The sequence below is a fragment of the Staurois parvus genome, unplaced genomic scaffold (assembly GCF_062004578.1).
Source record: "Staurois parvus isolate SC_StPar_1 unplaced genomic scaffold, SC_StPar_1.0 ptg000387l, whole genome shotgun sequence".
Taxonomy (NCBI): Eukaryota; Metazoa; Chordata; class Amphibia; order Anura; family Ranidae; genus Staurois; species Staurois parvus.
In genome coordinates, this window is record NW_028318183.1 from 3731520 (window position 1) to 3748658 (window position 17139).

Here is a 17139-nt window from a genome sequence, read left to right on the forward strand (position 1 = left end):
AACTGGACCCTGCATGGACGCCGTACCTAAACTGAATTCAATGTAATAAAAAGCAGATGCAATAAACTTGACATACCAACTAAAAAAAAAAACACATGACATGACTGTAAAAAAATATGAAGTAATATATATTGAAAACAGGCATTTAGAGGCTATGGAACACATACCAAAAAATGTTTTAGGAGACTCTGCAAAGGAGCAGGACCTATCTATTCAAATAAATATATAACCTCCTCTACTTCAAACCCCTCAAAAAGTCATACTTTCTCCCTAGTGCAATAATCATATAATATAACCTTTTTGTGATATAATAATAATACAATTAAACCCTAAAGTGTCATATGCAAGCACAAAAATCCCAATAAAAATTGTCCAAAAAAAAAAGAAGAAAAATCCAGTGTTCAAAAGGTTCCAGATTTCCAAACTTTTTCATCCAATAGGAAGGATTGAATCCTATTCCATCCCGTAAGAACCTCAAAAATAAAAATAAATACTCTAGTGCATTACCTTTATATAAAAAAAATCACTCCGTGCAAAAACACAACCTCTTAAAATGTGCCAAAACCTTTTAAGAAATAAGTTAATTATTTTATATAGTGCACATATGTACTACAAGTTAAACTGTGAGCACTCTGTGATCACTGCAACACTGTGCAAACACCAAAAACCAGCACCAATAGTATTAAATACTATTACCCTCTGTATGTATATAATCAGCTTATCAGCATTATAGATCAGAGATCTTCCATTCTCTCTTCAAAGAAATTTTTCCAAGGTCCTCAGAAAGACAAGAAAGGTCTCAGGACTCATATTCAAAGTATAGGGAAAATTTAATAGCCACTTACATTTAAAATTTAGAATTTCCAGCTCCAAACATGGCCATGTTTGGAGCTGGAAATTCTAAATTTTAAATGTAAGTGGGACCTTTTGAACACTGGACTTTTCTTTGGACTTTTCTTTTTTTTTTTTTTTTTTTGGACAATTTTTATTGGGATTTTTGTGATTGCATATGACACTTTAGGGTTTAATTGTATTATTATTATATCACAAAAAGGTTATATTATAGGACCTATCTATTGTACGTTCTTCTGCCTGGTGTCTAAAGGAGTAGAGAGCCTCCAAAACAGTTCCATCAGCTAATGTTCACTCTTTCACCCATACGGAAAATGATCAGTATATATACTCTACGTCCACATTTCTAAAACACTGTCCTGCTCTGTCCCTGACAGTACTTTCCTCTTTTCTTTCAATCTGTCTCCGTGACACCGATGGCCACACTTTCCTATATGTTCTGCCCATCAGGTGATCTGTCCCAAGAACATAGGGAAGATGTTGTCACTTTGTTGTACTTTAGAATGCTTTTGATATTAAAGACCTCATTCACATGGGAGCTGAGGCCTGTACACCGTGTGTTAGTCATTTGTTTGCCAGCACCAGGCACTACTTGAAATTTTTCTTCAGGGTGGCTTCACACTACCCCAAGTTTTTTGTGCGGGTTAGCTGAGCTTTCCCACAGATTTCTATTAAGTCCTGTGGTTTTGGTGTGCATTCTGAAAGCCACAGGACATAATTGAAGTCTAAGGGAAAGCACAGCTAACCCGCACAAAACAAACTTGGGTGAAGCCTTCCTTACTGTAAAGAATGCTGCATGTTTCCACACTGCAGTGCAACGCACATCAGACCAGCACTGTGGTGTGAACAGGGCACATTGAAAACAATTGTTTTCTGTTTGCCTTAGTGGTGATCCCTGTTTATCCAGTGCTGAAAAATGCAGGTCACCGCACACATTGCAAATGAGCCATGTTCTGTATATCACATCATTTTGCTCAGTAGGGAGCCATCTATTTGGCATTCAATAAAGAACAAGAAGTGTCTCATGTTTGTTAAAATAAAGATTTGCCATCCACCACTGCAGTTCCATTTTTTTCCTTTCACCCATTGATACACCTGTAAGTTCAATCATTGTTTGTTGAAGTCACATATATATATATATACACATTATATATATATATATATATATATATATATATATACATATATGTGATTTGTAGTTAGTTGTTTGCAAGAAATGTGTTCATTGTATGCATTTGTAATAGACGTGTACCAGAATATTGTAACTTTTATTGCAGTTTTACATTACTGTTCACAGAAGTAAATTCAGTTTTGGAATGAAACATAATACTGCTTCTGTCAGTTTTTTTAGTTAGCTGTCGGCTAACCGTTAGTAGGACAGCATAAGCTTTAAACATCAAGGGCTCATGCACCCACACATATGGTACGCTGTGTTTGGATTAATAATTTAAATGGATCTGAACACATCCATATTGAAAGCTATGGGCCCACTGCTCGTATTGTTGAGCTGTATAAATCAGAAGTGTGTCACTGTGTTCACAGTCCAATTTTGACTTATTTTGTGTTGTATGTATGTAAATGTTTGTACTAATGTTTACATGTATACCGCGTAAATAGACCCTATGTGCTGCTGGCTGCTGATTCATTTAGAGGCTGATATGCAAACATCAGTAATATGTAGCCAGTGGCAGCATTGCATGTGTAAAACGACCTTGGCCTTTACACCCCGGTCACATCGGTTGCGACTTGCCATGCAAGTTGCAAATCGCATGGCAAGTCGCTCCCTATTGTTCACACTTAAAGCGGTCATATTGGTGCGATTCCAACTTGGCATACACTACTTTAGGTGCGACGTGCATAGACATCTGTGTCTTGCAAGCTGCAGATGTCTTGCAAGTCGCATCTCAAGTCAGAATACCGTCTGACTTTGAAATATCACAACTTCACTGGAAGTCGCACAATTTCAAAATTGGATCGGTGTGACCAGGGGCTTAGTCACTCTGATTGACTGAGGTCTTGACTCATTCTGCACCTGTACCAACACTGCTAATGCCACAGTACTGATATTTAAACTGGTTGTTAAGGTAAAAAACCTTGTAATAGTAACACACCCTCCCAGGCCCCCCCTAAATACTTACCTTGGCTCCCGCTGTTGTCAGTCAAAACTTGTGAGCAGAGAGTAGGGGACAGGGCCGAGCTGGGCTGAGTGGCTGAATAGACGCAAATAGATTGGCTCGGGATCGAGTGCACACGAACGCCCCCATAGGAAGCAGCTTCCTATGGGGGCACTCAAAACAAATGAGGAGCCAGAACTGTTGGCAGGGGACTGCAAAACAGGAGGTTTGGGGCTGCTCTGTGCAAAACCATTGCACAGAGCAGGTAAGTATACAATGTTTGTTATTTTATAAAGAACATTTTAAAGATTTTTTAAAGAAAGCTTTACAATCACTCTAAATCTTTCCCAGAATGAACTACTGAAATGGTGGCAGTGTAGGAACATGATGACTTCAGCCTTCACTCATTCAGAACGATGGAAAGCACCTCAACTCCATATGTCTGTATGAGTTCAGGCGCAGTACAAACAACTGTTTACATTTGACCTGCCAGCAAGATCCTGTATAAATCTAATATGGCCGTTTACTTGAGAACTAAAACAATTATAACTGAATTTTACCTGTCACTGTCAATAAAGTAACAGACACCAGACCCCCTGTTCAGGGATACCTCCAGATTGCTGGGTGAAGAAGAGGAGTTTATCTAGGATCTGGGGTGGTACATTAAAGAGACGCTGGCTAGATCTCCTACAGAGACAGTGAAGACTTGTAAATAGTTCCAGGAAGTTGTCCTCAGTTCATTAGTTCCCTTTGGCATCCTGTACACCCCTAACCCTATCCCAGTTCAAATCCCCTAAAAAAACCCCCAACACAACCAAGCTTCAAGGACTGATCTCTGACTCTGAATGCAAGCCTGAGTGAAGATACGTGTTGCCTGGCTGTGCAGGACTATAGGGGGACCCAAATGTTCTAGCGACTTTATTTGTTAGTCTATATAAAACGTAAACAGCATTTCTCTTTTTGTTCCCCAACTCCTGACCCACCCTCCCTCTCCACAGATGCATACTTACCTCCATCCTCTCTGTGTTGTCCAAGGCTGAGCAGTAGATCTTCATTTATTTCCAAGGGCCGATCTCCCAACACTCTATGGCCTTCAGAAATGGCCCCATTGAAGTATATGGGGATGTACTGTACAGTCAGGGTCAAGGCAGAGAAGAATGTAGGAAAAAGGATGAGAACATTGCATTAAGGTGTTGCTGTGATATGGAGGTAAGTATACATCTAGGGAGAATAAGGGTACATTAGGTTAGGGAAGGGGAGAGGTAAGTGCAATTTGTTTGAAGCTGTAATTATCCTTTAAATTGCCTTTAGATTGTAAAATGCATGAATGATGTTGTGCAGGTGATCATTGTTTTTACTGTCTTTTTGACAATGCATTTACAGCCATTTCTTTCTTACCAATATCAGGAATTCTGTCTGTTTAGATAAAAAGATGACCTTGTAAGGTTGGTGCAGACTTGTGTGATGAAAGAGCAGATGGTGGATACAGGTATTATATGACGGCAGGGTTGTTATATATGGGGAAAGTGCAATGACTTATGAGCATCAAGGAGATTGGTAATGGAGAAGATGAGAAAATAACAATTTTGTCACCAACTTAAAAATTGCAGGTAAAAGCACAGAAAAAAATGAAGTAATGTACAGGCTTACTTGATATGTTTTATTGTTTTGATAAAGTATATTTTATTCATTTGCAATGTGCTTTTAGATAGAAATTTGACTAGTCAATTGCCTAGCACAGTTACTTTCCTCCTTGCATATCATAGTCCTCTCCTCTTCTGGAAGTGTCTAATTACTCTGTGTTGGCCCAGCTCCTCTTCTCCTCCCTTCACTTCCCTACATACCTCTTTATGTAGCAGCCAAGGAAGGAGTATAAGGGAATACCATAGACTATCACTTGACCGAGTCTGCTTTCATCACATCCGGCACCGGTCTCAGGTTTTTGTATGTCTAGTTAAGCAAAGCTTTTACAAGAAAATAACATGTATAAAATATATTACATGCACATTTAAGCACATCGGCTTAGTGGTTAGCACTTATGCCTTGCAGCACTGGGGTCCCTCTTCCAAATCGCAGCCAGGACATATGCATGGAGTTTGCATGTTCTCCATGTGCTTGTGTGGGTTTTTTCTTGTACACCAAAGACATGCTGGTAGGTTAAACGCTGTCTAACTTGGCCCTTATGTGTATGTACTGTATTTGAAGTAGGGACCTTAGATTGTAAGTTACTTGAGTGTAGGGACTGATTTGAGTGTACGTATAGTATGTAAATTAAAAAGGCTATATAAATACTTGTAATAAATAAGTGAACTTTTATGGAAGTACTTTGTTGAAATTAATGGTCTGGCAACAGGGTCTCTTTAAATATGCTGTATATTGAGGAGTTACAAGTAGGAGGCAGTTGAGTGGTGAGGATGCTGAGCAGTTATTGCTCGGGATGGACATCTGCAGTGGCGTTGCTACGGGGGTGCGGGGAGTGCATGCCGCACCCGGGTTACACCTGCCAGAATCCTCCCTGCCTGTCTCTGAGTCCTCTCTCCGTGTCTCAGTCCTCCCTCCATGTCTCTCAGTCCTCCCTCCATGTCTCTCAGTCCTCCCTCCATGTCTCTCAGTCCTCCCTCCATGTCTCTCAGTCCTCCCTGCATGTCTCTCAGTCCTCCCTGCATGTCTTTATAGGTATGACCCCAATTTATTCCCCAGCAAGCTGAATGAAAAAAATAAAATGAACCGATTCCTCCATCCACACAAATAAGGTGGATGTAGGAATCAACACCACCACCACACTTCTTTCCCCTGCGGGGACATTGTATTCTGACAGCCGCAACTGCAGCTGTCAGAATACACTGATCAGTGGCTGCAGCTAATTAGCTGCAGCTGCTGATCGATTAAAATTTTAAGCATGTCCCTTCTACAATTTGATTGACTTCTGTTGAGCAGCGTAGACCACACACTGATCGAAATTCGGCAAGTCCCTGCTGAGCCTGCCAAATTTCAATCAGTGTATTGCTAGCTATACTCTTTCAGAATGTAGACAAGAATACAATAGCATAATCTGAGAAGAATAAAACAAGCAATAGAAATGCCAAGTATCCATTTATTTGCCATTGTGTTTGTCCAAACTACCTTATTCTACTCTAAAGCTAGCCATATACTGTTTTAAATTTCGGCTGATTCAGAAGAATCAGATGAAATTCTAACAGTGGATGGCCCTGCCAACTCAACAAAAGTTGGTTGAGTGTGTTCATATTAGATCAATGATGTCCCAGCATCTCTGTCCCTTTGTTACGTGGGGGCTGAGGGGGCGAATTCCCCAGCCACAACTGATATGGCCTTCAACCTCCTTTTTATGTGACAGTTTCCTGCACTTTCAGGCCAAACCGGGTTAACATCACTAGTTACCATCAGGAAAAGGCCGCTACACAGACAGGCTGCAGGACTATTTATCTGCAGCAGAAAAAAATCTACTGATTCCTGTGGCTGGGATTGACAGCTGCATACAGATAACTGTGGCTGCTGGGCCCCTACACTGCAATGACAGGCTGTCAGCGGCCACCACTATTGCAATGACAGGCTGTCAGCGGCCACCACTATTTATGACTGTCCGCACAGCCAGCAATTACGTGCCATGTTCACAGATGAAGGCAGTTGTCAAATCCAACCACAGGAATTAGTAGATTGTTTCTGCTGGGATTTGCAGTGTGGCTAAACATCCCTGTGAATGGAGTCTTACTGCGATTTGCCAGGCAGAGATTGCTACTGTGCATGTAGACAGGAAATCCTTAAATAGGGGCTGCAGGAGATCAGCGCACTAAGATGCAACAAAAGATGAGAAAAAAAGGTTTTTATTTAAAAAAAAAAAAGATAATTGTTTATGATGGTTATTATAATGTGTTTTACATATCTATAATTTTCTAGCTCTAATTATTATTATACAAGATAGCTGGGTGCCTGTGGTACATTTGCTTCCGCTCTTCACTCTTTATAAACAAGGTGCCTATAACTTTTCACTGTGCGTGATAATTATTATTATTAAAGCTAAACATTTATTTCACTTCAGCGGAAAAAAGATTTAGAAGAGCAAATAGTAAGGCTTAAAAGAAAACTGTCAGAATGGGGCATTACTTCACACCTAATTTAGAAATCTGCTATCTACAGGTCACTGGTAATGCAAACTAGCACTTGTCTCATGTAAACACAAGAGCTGCAGGATATTGATAGCTTTTCAGAATACTTGCTTTTAAGTTTCACTCTCAGTGTTGCCATCATTCTATTCTGAAACATCGCTATGTACTAAAAAATATGTGAATCCCCTATTTGTAAAAAAAAAAAAAATATATATATATATATATATATATATATATATATATATTTCTGATACTGTTTACATTTTTTTTTTACAAACACAGTTTAATACAGTATATGTATATATGTTTAAATAATCATAATAAATATAATGGTTAAGACTATACCTTGAACCAAGATGGAGGATTTAGTTGTGCAAAGCAGTTGATTGCAAGGCACCAGTGGCACTATCTCTTGGCATGGAAAGGGTTTGTCTCAGAGGATACTGGGGAGGATGAATATGCAAAAAAAAAAAGAAGTTTGTTATGAGAACACTATTGTGAGCATTGAGATCAATGCCCCATACACACGATCAGAAAATCAGATGGCAAAAATCATTTTTGGTGGGATTGTACAATAACCTGACCGTTGGTACACAGCTTTTAAAAGATGGCAACGACAGTTCATGTGACAGTATCCGAAGGCATAAGCATGAAAATTTTTCTCGTACAATAGCGGCGTGAACAATTTTCGTCTAATCAGTACAATATTTGTTAAAAAAAAAATCGAGAGACCAAGACCATGCATGCTTAGAAATGAAAGAATACATTAGGATACAATACATGAGAATCACTTCCGAAGTTGTCTTCTGTCGTACAAAAATTATCGTAACTTTAGTAACCTCTTCATTTTCGATATGAGACTAGCATGCAACACAAAAAGAAATATGAAACAGAAAAGTGCAGCGCTAAAGTCAAATAAAATGCAAAGTTCCTGTCACTGATAGCGACAATTAAGTATTATAAAGTCCCAAGGATGACAGAAAGTCCACATGGGGATCAAATACGATCGTGAAGCATAAGCATGGGGGACTTGATTCGAAGTAGTAACACAAAAGTAAATGAATAAATTGCACACTCACCAGAGGTGCTTAAATAATACGCCTTAGAGATATGCCTGTCTCATCAGGTGTGTGCGGGGTCATCAGTAGGGTCAGGATCTTCTATGCCTACGGGTCATGTCTCAGGTATGACACTCATGTGTATAGCACGTTGGAAGATCCCTTAAAAGGTGCAGCTTCTGCAGGTGAAGGCTCTCAGTGAAGAGAGCACAATAAGGGACACCACATAGCGTGATACCGTAGGAACAGTTTTATTCACAAATACAAACACACACCTGATGAGACAGGCATATCTCTAAGGCATATTATTTACGCACCTCTGGTGAGTGCGCAATTTATTCATTTACTTTTGTGTTACTAGTTCAGATCAAGTCCCCCACGCTTATGCTTCACGATCGTATTTGATCCCCATGTGGACTTTCTGCCATCCTTGGGACTTTATAATACTTAATTGTCGCTATCAGTGACAGGAACTTTGCATTTTATTTGACTTTAGCGATGCACTTTTCTGCTTCATATGTTATATTGAAGGTGTTGTTTGGTTACCTTTTGTGTTCTAGCCGCTAAAATACATTCTTGATAGCGCTCATATTCCTACTTTTTATCTAACACAAAAGAACCCTCTAGTGGTGACCAATAAGTACAGTTCTTCTCAAAAGTTTGCATGCCCTGGCAGAAATCATGAAATGTTGGCATTTATATTAAAAATATGACTGGCCATGCCAAAAAAAGTCTTTTATTTAAGGATAGTGATTACATGAAGTCATTTATTATCACATATTTGTTTGGCTCCTTTTTAAATCATAATGATGACAGAAATCACCCAAATAGCCATGATCAAAAGTGTACATACCCTGGAATGATTGGCCTTGGCACAGACACACAAGGTGTAGTTGCAAAATTCCCAACGCACACGTTCCTGCATTGAACAACGACTGTATGTATAGTGGGTGCTGTAGCGACCAACGGCTGGAACCATGATACATCAAGAAATAGAAATATCTCCAGCACACAGGGTTTCTCCAATATGGGTCCGAAGCTTTTAATGTGTAATCACAGTTACAAGGAAAGCAATGTTTTGGAGTCTCGCAGGACCCCTTCATCAGGCATGTGACCCTGGACACACAAGTTGACACACACAGGTTAAAATGGCAATTAAAAGTTAATTTCCCACATCTGTGGCTTTTAAAACTGCACTTAGTGTATGTGTATAAATAGTCAATGAGTTTATTAGCTCTAACATGGATGAACTGAGTAGGCTAGATACTGAACCATGGGGAACAGAGAAGAACTGTCAAAAGATCTGCGTAACAAGGTGTTGTCAGGCATATTGTAACCAGGGTTTTTGTGGCATTGGCATAGTAAAAGCTTCTTTCTGGCAACTCGACCATGCAGCTTATTTTTGTTCCAAGTATTGTCGTGCTCCTTACAAAAACCACACCATCTTTTTCCAGAGCAGTCTGTATTTCTCCTGAGGTTACCTGTGGGTTTTTCTTTGTAACCCGAACAACTTTTCTGGCAGTCGTGGGTACAATCTTTCTTGGTCCACCTGACCTTGGCTTGGTATCATGGAGATTCCAGATCTTTCCACTTCTTAATAACTGATTGAACAGTACTGACTTGAAAATTCAAGGCTTTGGATATCTTTTCATATCCTTTTCATCTTTATAATGTTCCATTACCTTGTTACTCAGGTTTTTGACAGTTCTTTTATGCTCCCCATGGCTCACTATCTAGTCTGTTCAGTGCATTCACGTGAGAGCTAACAAACTCACTGACTCTTTATACACAGGCACTAATTGCAATTTAAAAAGTCACAGATGTGGGAAATTAACCTTTAATTGCCATTTTAACCCGTGCGTGTCACCTTGTGTGTCTGTACCAAAACCCAACATTCCTTCGTATGTAAGCTTTTTATCAGGGCCATTTGGGTGATTTTTGTTATCATTAGGATTTAAAAAGGAGCTCAACAACTATGTGATAATAAATGGCTCCATATGATCACTATCCTTAAATGAGAGACAATTTTTGGCATGATCAGTCATATTTTCAAAATAAATGCCAAAATGTCATGATTTCTACCAGGGTGTGCAAACTTTTGAGCTTTACCTTTAAACACCAAAAATGTTTGTTGCAGCCACAAATTTGAAAAAAGAGAACAGCTCCTAGGAGGAATGGGGGAATCAAGGGGTAAAAGAACCTTTCATCTTAGTTGGGTAACCTGTGGAAAGAGGGTATTTTTACTTTTAGGGGTGAGATCTGCATTAGTTACTCCTGACTACTGCATTGTGTGTTATGCACTCCTGACCTGGCCCTCTACGCTACTTACAACTGACCTCTGCCTCTGCAGTACATAATACTGACCTATGTTTTACTTACTCCTGCAGTCTTTATTACTTACTCCTGACTCCTGCATGATGTGTTACTTACTACTACAACCTGCCTTACTCTTCACCTCTGAACTCTGTACTACAAACTACTGACCCCTGCACTCTGCATTACTTACTGCTGGCCCATGAAATCTGTTGCTGTCTCCTGAACCCTGCACTGTACTTTATAAATTGCTGACTCCTGTGCTCTGCATTTCTTAGTTCTGACCCCTGTATGCTGCATTAGTTACTACAACTGCTGGTTGTTTAAATTAGATAACTTAGTGTGGGGTGCCAAAGTTGTGTTAGAGAAAGAGTTAAGATCTCAGTGCATCTGTGAACTTTGAAGGTGAATTTATCCGCAATGGCTATAGTTACAGAGGTGAAGAAGAGCGTGTTTTTTAAAGTACTTTTACTGCTTGCTCTGAAAATGTAAATACTTTAGCTTGCCTTGTCTGGGCACAGGTCCAATTCAATGGGGTTGATTTACAAAAGGCAAATAGACTGTGCACTTTTCAAGTGCACTTGCCCCAGAGCTTAGTAAATGAGGTGAAGCTCTGCTGACTTCCATCATAAAATCATGTGCAAGCAAAAATGTTGTTTTCTATTTCTCCTTGCATGTGATTGGATATTATTTGTAAAGTGAAGCTTCCCCTTATTTACTAAGGATGGAATCAACTGCAGTTACAAAGTGCACAGTCTATTAGTGATTCAGCTCCAATGTATCCCAAATACTGTGCATTTACAAGAGATTTAAAGTTGGCCTAAACCCTGTTTATTGTTTTCCCACCATTCTCATTGCTACTTACAGACATACAGAGGCAGGGGCGGACTGACCATTTGGAAACTCGGGAACTGCCCGAGGGCCCGGGGTCAGTAGGGGGCCCCATGAGATGCCCCTGGTACATTTTTCATAGGCTTTTTTGAGTTTGGGTAAGGACACAGGGGCCCCATGATCCCCTATTGCCCGGGGGCCCCATGAGTTGTCAGTCCGCCCCTGTACAGAGGTGATATTACTGGGGAGATGATCAGCTTAAAAGGTAAGTATCTGAGGACTTTTTATTGTCATCTTTGTTAGTGAAGATCAAGGTGAAGGACAAGTAGAAACTAGGTATCGTGTCTGCAAACCACTTTAATTTTTATTTCCAAGCAACTGTTTTTTTAACCACTTCCCATCCGCTGTACATTTATACAGTATAGGTCCTCAGATAGGAGCGGTGATATCTCAGTCAGCGCTGCAGCTGCAGATATGATTGAGATATCATTTTTTTAGTACTGGCCCTAAAAAGTAAAAGTGATCAGAGCGGCTATCCTACCACCTTTACCACGCCCTCCCGTCCCATTGAAGAGCCCGCTAATGGTGTGACTGGTTGGATCAGATGCCCAAGACAGAGTGAGAGGAACTTCCATTTTCCTCCCACTCTGCGACATCAGAAAGCGGAAGTGATGAGGATTTTGTCACTTTCAGTTTCGGTTTGTTTGTTTGTTTGCAAGCCATTACCGGGTTGTAAAGCATATGATTAAGTGTGAAGAGTGAAGTCGATGAAAATGATAGTTACATAGTTAGTCTGGCTGAAAAAAGACAAAAGTCCATCCAGTTCAACCATAGAAAAAAAAAAGTTATAATCCTACACCCACAGTTGATCCAGAGGAAGGCAAAACAAAAAAACAGCAAAGCATGATCCAATTTGCTCCTGCAGGGGAACAAATTCCTTCCTGATCCCCCGAGAGGCGATCAGATATTCCCTGGATCAACTTTACCTATAAATGTTAGTATCCAGTTGTATTCTGTGTATCTAAGAAACAATCCAGGCCTTTTTTGAAGCAATCCACTGAGCTGGCCAAAACCAACTCTTGAGGGAATCTATTCCACATTTTTACAGCTCTCACTGTGAAGAAACCTTTCCGTGTTTGGAGATTACATTTCTTTTCCACCAGACGTAAAGAGAGTCCCTTTGTCCTCTGTGATGACCTCAGGGTGAATAGCTCTACACCAAGTTCGGATAGAAACGGTTAACTTCCTCCTAATAAAACTTTCTTTATATCTAACATTTGTTGCCTAACAGTCCTAACTAATTATTATAAATTATGACCAGTCAGGCAGACACACTACACAGTAGATCTAACAGAGACTGTACAGACAGTCTTTAGGCTTTATCATCAATCGTAATGAAATTACTGGATAGAAGAGATTGTCCTTGTTGCAGTGTGCTTGTGTAATTTGTTGAAGATCTCCTGCATGCTGGGTGTTGAGCCATGGTGCATGGGGCTCTGATGTTTAGCTGCAGCTGGAGGTTATAGGCCCAATGTCCAGCCCCGCTGCCAGCAGCCTGTCAAACACTCTGAGAGCAGTTGCGGGTGGACGGGGCTGGGTGGTGCACCTAGCGGTATGTGCGTTTAGGACAGTGTGCATCTGGGCACAAATCCCTTGAATTCAAGCAGTCTGCATTGAGTGAACTACCCAGCCTTGTCCAGCTATCAGATTCTCATAGAGTTTGGCAGGCTGCTGGCAGCAGGGCTGTACTGTGCGTCTGTGCCCTTCAGCAACAGCTAAAGGTCAGAACCCCATCGATCGTAACCTCAACACCCAGTGTGCAAGAAGCCTTAGATTTACCATCAGCTATGTCATGCACTGACTTGCCTAAACAATACATTTAATATGTATCCAATATGGTAGACCCTATATATACAGGGATGTAGAAAAATCTAAAGGAGATTGTACAGAATGTAATAAGCATGTCCAACTTTACAATTTACTCGTTTTTTTAACTTAACCTCTTGGCGCCGGCGCCTCCCGGCCCCTTAAGAGTTTTAGAAGCCGGGAGGCGGGGCTTTAGGGTCATGTGACCGCCGTGATTTGCGGTCACATGATCGGAAAAGGTCCTGATCGAAAGGGGAGATCGGGACCTTTCTGAGAGTCGCGGACATATGTGCTGGGAGTGCGCAGGGCGCATGCTCTCAGCACAAATGTATTTTCCAATTGCATGCAAATATGCAGGCCGATCGGCTTCAAGGCCCAGACGCCGAAAGGCCGCATATTTGCGTGCGATCGGCATGAAGGGGTTAAAGGATAAGTTCACCTTTGGAACATGTTACACTCGTTTTTATGGTGGAACATGCAACATATTCCCATAGCCATAGCAGCGCCTGCCGTCCCCCCTCCCTCTGACAGATAGAGAGGTTTCTGTTAGATTTGAAAACAGCGTGGCCTTACGGGGCTCCGCTGCGTCACTCATTCACAGAGTTCTGTGACTGAGTGCCAACAAGTCCCAGCAGCCTTAGCAGCAGTGGGCTTGTAGTTTTCAATGAACTAACATGGTGCTGTGGAGCTGTGTTAGTTCATTGAGGCTTCCTGCCAGAATATCTGCTTGACCGTACATCCCATATGGCTAGCAGATATTCTGACAGGTCTGCAGGAGACCTGCATGGCATCAGCGATCTAATGATCGCTGGTGCAATGCTTTACAGTCTCCTTTAGACAAAAATAATAAATGCACATATTTTTTACCTGCAAAAAAAACTGCATTTATTATTTTTGTCCAAAAGGTGAACTTACCCTTTAAAGGCTAAGTTTAAAACTATTTTATGTTTACACAACCAGTGATATGTCAGAAGCTCTCAGGAAGAGAGCTTGATTATGCTCGCCCTTTCCAGCCAGATCCGCCATTCATAGAACTGTACTATGGCTTCTATGAATGACACATGATCTCTAAATGGAGGTGGTAGAGCTATCAATCTTCCATTATTCAGAGATACTGCGGTTTATTTACTAAAGCCGGTTAACTCAGAATCTCCTGCACTTCTGCAGAGAAACCAATCATCTTACAGGTTTTACTGCTAAAGCTTACAGTGAAGGAAATAAGTATTTGATCCCCTGCTGATTTTGAATGTTTGCCCACTCACAAAGAAATGATCAGTCTAAAAATCAAATAGTAGATGTATTGTAACACTGAGACAGAATAGCAACACAAAATTCAAAAGAAATGCATGTCTAACAAATTATTCACTTATTTGCATGTTCATGAGGGAAACACAAAACATGACTTAGTACTTGGTGGCAAATCAGTTCTTGGCAATCACAGAGGTCAGATGTTTCCTGTAGTTGGCCACCAGGTTTGCACACATCTCAGGGGGGATTTTGGCCCACTAATCTTGGCAGATCCTCTCCAAGTCTTTAAAGTTTGGTGGCTGACATTTCTGAATGCAAATTTTCAGCTCCCTCCACAGATTTTCAATTGGATTAAGGTCTGGAGACTGGCTAGGCCACTCCAGGACCTTAATATGCTTCTTTTTGAGCCACTCCTTTGTTGCCTTGGCTGTGTGTTTTGGGTCATTGTCATGCTGGAACACTCATCCACGACCTATTTTCAATGCCCTGGCTGAGGGAAGAAGGTTCTCACCCAAGATTTGACGGTACATTGCCCTGTCCATCGTCCCTTTGATGCGGTGCAGTTGTCCTGCAGAAAAATACCCCCAAAGCAGAATGTTTCCATCACTGATTGACAGTTGGGATGGTGTTCTTGGGGTCATAGGCAGCATTCCTCCTCCTCCTTGAGTTGATGCCAAAGAGCTCGATTTTGGTCTCATCTGACCACAACACTTTCAACCAATCCTCCTCTACATCATTCAGATGTTCAGTGGCAAACTGAAGACGGGCCAGGACATGTGCTTTCTTGAGCAGTGGGACCTTGCGGGCACTGCAGGATTTCAGTCCTTGTCGGCGTAGTGTGTTACCAATTGTTTTCTTGGTGACTGTGGTCCCAGCTGCCTGGAAATCATTGACAAGATCCTCACATGTAGTTCTGGGATGATTCCTCACTGTTCTCATGATCATTGACACTCCACGAGATGAGATCCTGCATGGTGCACCAGACCTAGGGAGACTGACAGTTGTTTTGTGTTTCTTCCATTTGCGAATGATTGCACCAACTGTTGTCACCTTCTCACCAAGCTGTTTGGCGATAGTTTGGTAGCCCAGTCCAGCCTTGTGTAGGTCTACAATCTTGTCCCTGACATCCTTGGACAGCTCTTTAGTCTTTGCCATGGTGGAGAGTTTGGAATCTGATTGTTTGATTGTGCTTGTGGACAGGTGTCTTTTATACAGGTAACAAAATGAGATTAGCAGCACTTCCCTTTAACCTCCTTAGCGGTGTTCCCGAGTGTAGCTCGGGGTAAAATTTCTATACCAAAAGCGGTAACCCCGAGCTACACTGGGGCTTACCATGCGGCACTGCTCTGGGGGTCCCTGCAGCACTTACCTTGTCCTTCGCTCCCGCAATGTGTCCCCGGCCATCTCCTCCGGCCGATGCCGGCATCCGGCTTCTGTGTTCCGGTCCCTGTGACGTCGGGACATACGGGCGCCGGAACCGGCGGGAAATCTGAATTTTTTAAAAAATGTAATTTTTGCTGTGATTGCTATTTCAATGCATTTCACATACATTTTGTCCCTAGTGCTTTGTCCTGTGCCCTGCCTGCATTATGAATGTTCTTTCTGCCTGGAAACTTAGAAAAGTCCATGGCGTCCAAAAACCGTCCCTTTACATCAAAAGCGGTTTTAGAACAGCGATAGTAAATCAGAACCACTTGCAGAATTGAGTGATAATGATTGGTGGGGAAATTCGTCATCAGACACTGAAAACAATTTTGCGACTTTGCTCAGCGATGTGCGAATTTGCCTCTGTATTTCAAATTTCAGTGTTTTTGGTTTGATTATATTATTGAATTAAATGTATTATTATTATTATATTATTATTTTTTATGATTATTTATTAAATTATAATTCATGATTTCGTGTTTCAAATTTTATCATATCCGGAATGTTTAATAGACTCTTGTTCGGACAGATTTCAGTGAGTTATTCCTAAAAATTACAGCCTACAATAAAAAACTACATATTTCCATGCAAAAAAATGGTACTGCTTTCAGCACAAAAAATTGGAAAGAATCATACCGCTAGGGAGGTTAAGAAACTCCTTCTAATCTCAGCTTGTTACCTGTATGAACGACACCTGGTAGCCAGAAATCCTACTGAGTGATAGGGGATCAAATACTTATTTCCCTCATGAACATGCAAATCAGTGCATAATTTGTTAGACATGCATTTCTTTTGAATTTTTTGTTGCTATTCTGTCTCTCAGTGTTACAATACACCTACCATTCCAGTTGTAGACTGATCATTTCTTTGTGAGTGGGCAAACATTCAAAATCAGCAGGGGATCAAATACTTATTTCCTTCACTGTAAGTACTATAAGCCTCCGGGAGGGCGTCATATGACGTCCTTCCCAGATCACACAGTGCGTGTGCCCACAGGGCCATGCTGTGGCGAGATCTGTCACCGGCTGTGTACCTCGGACACGGCTGATGACAGATCTGTGTAACAGCCCCGTTGCCAGTACCATGTGACCTGCTGTGACCAATCACAGCAGACCACATGATAGTTGCATACAATAGATGGCTTCTTTTCATGCCATCCATTGTGCACAAGTGTGTCTAGCTGTGAATGGTCACAGTGATCACATGCACAGGCTGGGCCAATCACAGCCCATCTGTGTCATGTGATTAGCCGTGGCCAATCACAGCTAATCACAACAAAAAAACTTGAATGAATTGATTTCTTTCAGT